Raw genomic sequence first — 5289 nt, 5'->3', positions numbered from 1 at the left:
AGAAAAGCCTTAGGCAAAAATAAAAAATAAAAGTCTACAAAATTTTATTAAAACATATTAAAAACATTTTACTCTAAGGGGCGTTTGGATCATATAATGTTTTATTAGAGGGGGATATTATATTAATGGAATAAAAAATCACCTTGAAGATTACTAGGAATATTTAGAAAATGTGTTTGGTTGGTTCGAATAAATTGGTAAATAATATGTTTGGTTGGGAGGACAAATGAGTGGGTATGTTATATAGATTACTAAATTGCCCTCATTTTTAAATATTAATATAACAATATTTTTCATTATTATTTTTTGAATAATTTTTTTAACCCCCTACTTTTCAGATTTAGCAAAAACGTTTTAAACTTAACAAAAACACCCCACCCACCCCAAGCCACTGCTGGCAGCCAGCCACCACCGCTGCTGGCTGTTAGCAGTGCCATAGGTCTGGACGGGAAATGGCCAGGTCTTTGGCCGTGAAACACCAGTCGTTTCATGCCAAATACCTGGCTGTTTCACAACAGATTGTCGCTGTTTCATGGCTATATCTTTGGCTGTGAATACCAGATTTGGCCTTTTTCAACCATGGATCACAGATCCATGATCAAAAAAGGCCTCATCATGTGCACGGCCGACCATATACGGCCAGTCGTACCATTATGGCAACTTTTGGCAGCCTCCAATGGCAGTTGACGACGGCTGGCGATGGTGGCTAGTTTTGGGTATAATGGCATTTCTGTAAACAATGACAATAACAAGGGCAATGTTATCCGAAAAATTAAAAAGCGAGGACAAAAGTGCTGCATGAGTGAATTGGGTGTTTTTCTAAATGTTAACAAATATAAGGTTAATTTGGACCAAATGCTCAACTGTTTAGGGCAACACGGGAAAACAAATTGTATTACCAGAGTAAGTTTTAATACACAACAACAACCCCCCCCCCCCCCCCCCCCCCCGCCCCCCCCCCCCCCCCTCCCCCCCAAAGGTATTAAGATTCCCAACAATATACCCCCATATGCTACTGTTTGTCATATAATATTCTAGGAATAATTTTTTACAATCCAACCAAACATCGTCATCTACCAATTTAAAAAATATTACCATAGTTATATAATATTAACCCCATCCAAACGACCCTTAAAGTGAAAAAAAATTTAACACAAGTATAGGTGATACTTTTGGCGAATCCTATTAAAACTATGAACAAAACAAAACCTTTGCAAAACGTGATTTTGGGTGGCTGCATTTTGTGTTGCCAATACCCTTATGATAGGTTAACACATCATAATTTCCATGAGCTTTGTAGAGTTTATTTGTAATCGAATTTCAGCTATTGCGACGACATGATTGCATCGCAAATATTGAATTTCTTGTGGTGGTTCTTATATGACATTTACAGATGAATCTATGTGGTTCGGAACATATCCGATCTCCTGTGGGTTCATTAATTCTAGCTTATCACATTGTGTCGGCACATTAATTCCTCTTATCCCCCAGCAAGATGGCCTTTTGCCTTATTGAATGTGCTGAAATATCATTCCCCTCTTAATCATGGTCACAATGAAATGGGCCTCTGTAGACATCATCAATGTCATCTTGATCAAATCCCCAATGTGGAGATCTAACTTAGGAATCTCCTTCCGAGATGATCACCACCTTCAACACAATGACTATCTACCACAACATGCATCTACTTCCTTGCTACAAATTGTTATGACCCAAAATATTTAAATTAAATAACTTTACATTTGTGGGCACTGAATTACTGCATTGTTACAATCACGAGCCTATCCAAATCCTCAACCACATCATAGGAAGTGAACTTATAGGTTTTGTAGTAATTATGTCGGACTTTGATGACAAAAATTGGAACAAAATATCCAACATTATTCTTAGATAAAGATAATTAGTAACATAGAACATCGTAATCATCATTTAACTCCATAACTTGAATGGTACTGAAGACCTTGTTCATCTATGCTAAGACTTTTAGACAAAAATTCAAAAGATCATTCATAATTCACATTAATGAGCATTAGAGTAAAATTTCTTTCCCTCATAAAACTCATCGAATTATCAACCAAAGCTTTGGTTTCCCATTGTGACGAACCAAAATGACCAAATCACCCATTTTAAGTGCTCATAAATGAACAAAGTCATATTAGAAATCAAAGCAATGGCAAACTTTAGACAAAAAAAAAAAAATGTTAATAAAAATTCCACTTTGCGAAAAGATCAAGTTCGTGAATTAGAATTCACAAATTGAATCAATCTGATAAGTTATGATCCGGTTTGCGTATAAATCATGAGCTAGGTAATTTTATGTGAAGTGAACATAATATTGGCATTATAGGTTTTCGACTTTCAAACCATTTTCTCTTTTTTTTTTTTTTTTTTTTTTTTACTAATGTGATGCTCGTTTTTGGCACCAACTAATTGCACGTGCGTATGCTGACTGTGGATTAACACACGTGATAATGAATATACGAAGTGAAATAAATGCAAAGAAAACTTTTAAGTGGTTCGGATGCTAAGGTACAGTCCTACGTCCACTGATTTGTATTGATATTAGTGTGGGTCAGGTCGCAAAGCGGACTGACTTACAGAGGAGTTATGAAGTAAATGTGTTACAGGGAGAGAGAGAGAGAGAATTTTTCAATGTAAAAATGGCCGAATCCCCTTATGAAGGGTCTTCCTCATTTTATTCAAGCTGAGCGTGTAATTATCATTAAATCCATGGGTTGGTGTGATTGTCAGGATATAATCCGGCTTTATGTCCCATTGCTCTCTTCCCAGCTGATTTCGCATGATTTTGCAGGGAGAGGGACACGTGTGAGCTCTATATCATGTACAAGGTCTGACTGTGCGTGTTCTCTGACGGGAGCAGGTCACTCTTCACGTGACTTTCCCACGTCAGCCCTTATTTTCCCAGGCATAACAAAGCCCCCTAGTTTCTAATGTTTGAGGATCGAACCTTGGAACTAAGTCACATCGGAGATTCTGGTCGCTCCGACCTGAGTGGGATGAGCTCGGCACAGCCTCTTGCGACACGATCTCCGCAATTCCTTGCCTAAGCAACCTGACAATCTTCATCCTAGCACCTGGGTTTATGGACGCTCCTTTCTGTACCTTAGAGATTCAGTGAATCTGGTTTTGCGCTGTCAGGCGCTCTGCACCCATTAAAGCGTTTGTCAACACATTAAATGCATTGTGTGCTGACCTACGCCGTTTTGACAGCATTGGGTACTAACGCATTCAAAACGACACTCTTATCATGGCATTTAATGCGACGTGGGGCGCATTTAATGCGGGAGAGGAGAGAGAGCTGTCATTTCGGTTCCGAGGGGTGGTAACCATCGATTCCAATCCATATAAAACTTGTTTTTTTCAGATAGGTCACCGAAATTTCTTTCGCTTCGAGTGACAAACCTTTGCAACCAGGAACCATTCTCTTCCGATCGGCGCTTTTCAGGCAATTGAAACAAATTTCGGCCTCAGCTTCACATCCCAGAGAGTAGGTTCTCCTTTCCCCTTTTTCATTTTGCACTGGTTTGGTTGGACCATGGCGTTGGGTCTCCCAGTGTTTCACCGGACGTGACGCCGTCATTGGATTCGAGCCATGTGGCGGCTTGAGTCACTACTAGGTTTTAAGAATTTGTCCCCTGCCGCTGCACGGGACAAACATGAAGGCCTAAATGACCGTGTCTGTCGATTTTGCAGACTAATGGAACCGTCAACATCCAGACCCAAAAGGAGCCAGCTCGTCCTCGCGGGAAGTTCCCAAGACGCAGCCCTTGATGTCTACTTGGTTCTCACCTCTGAGGAATATAATAGAATAAAGAGGCAGTTTGACATCCGCGCGAGGGTGTCCCTCACCCCACCAGACCGTCACAGCGCCCGGCCGATGGCCTTGCCGCGATCTCTAAAGAGATCTTCAAGGGTGGAGGGAGGATTCCCTTCCATCCTTTCATCAGGTCGGTCCGGGATCATTTCGAGATCGCACCAATGCAGCTGACGCCAAACATGTACTGTCATCGCTGTCGCGATGTACATCGCGTGCTGCGAGAGCGGCTTGGGAGAGCCAACGCGGTGGAGCTCGGCGTTGCCTACTACCTTAAGAAGAGTAGGGACAAGGACTCGTACTATTTGTCTCGGCGACCTACCATTGCCGCGGGATACACAGCTATCCCAGCAATGTGGGGGCCTACGAGACAAAGTTCTTCTTTTTCTTTTATGACGGCTACTGCCGTTTCAGATCCAAGTAGGTTTTCTTTCGCTGGGTTCATTATCTGCTCGCCTGATCCATAATAACGACCTGTTTTCTTTTGCAGTTAATAGAACGACTGAACACGCTCTACTCGCCGACCCAGATAGGCTCGTATCTTTCGAAGTACTAGACAGGAGAGCCGGGACGCGAGGAACTTGTGATAACTGCGAACTTGTGGAAGTACGGTTTTTTCAGCGACAAGGCGTCGTTAGACCCCCCGAATGTATTTATACCGGTTTCTTTCTGGTCGTAGAATAAGTTTGCTTACTAACGAACTTAAATGCAGAAACCATGCCCCAAAGGGTCCGGGTAGCCCGCCGAGCACCATTCGTCTTCCCTCGATCGAGAAGAGAGAGAGCGGTCGAGCTGCCCATCCTATTCCGGCACAGCCGTTGCAAGCTGCTGCGCCTTCGCACCTCCTGTGCAAGAAGCGACCAGGACAGAGCGGTCGCTCAGGCACCATCTGCTTGCCCAAGGCGGAAGGCTCCGCCCCAAAGGTCCAAGAAGAGGAAATTCCAAGTCGAAGAGTCTGAGACCGAATCCGAGGAGGAGCCTCTGAGGACGCGCCAGGAATCCAAGAGGTCGGGCAAGGACCCGTGAGCGAGGCGGTCGCTGCGCAAGGCAAGGACGCACCAGTTCTAGACTCATTAGGAGTCTGCCCGAGTACCTGCAGCCAGTCTATGGCCTACTCGAGTGCGAGCTATCGGGTCATACGACGAGTTCGCTGACACGAGCGATGACCTGATGACCAGGTCGTTCCAACATCTGAGCAAGGTAAACAGCTGTATTTGAAACTTCATTCTGATTTATTTCTAACTCATATTTTGCTTGCAGGCTTTGCTTGCGATGAGGATGGCCATGGGAAAACGTGGCTGGGGGCCGTAAGGGGACAAGCGACCTGGAGGAGGAGGTCGCGAAGCTGAAGCAGAGCTTGGAGTCTGTACGAGCGAAAGTACAAAGCGTTTGAAGCGGCGAACAGGTATCTGAACCAAAAGGATGCCGCTTCACAAACGTGGATTTCCAAAAGA

The sequence above is a fragment of the Pistacia vera genome, unplaced genomic scaffold, assembly GCF_008641045.1.
Source record: "Pistacia vera cultivar Batoury unplaced genomic scaffold, PisVer_v2 Contig464, whole genome shotgun sequence".
NCBI lineage: Eukaryota > Viridiplantae > Streptophyta > Magnoliopsida > Sapindales > Anacardiaceae > Pistacia > Pistacia vera.
This window is presented reverse-complemented; position numbering follows the sequence as displayed.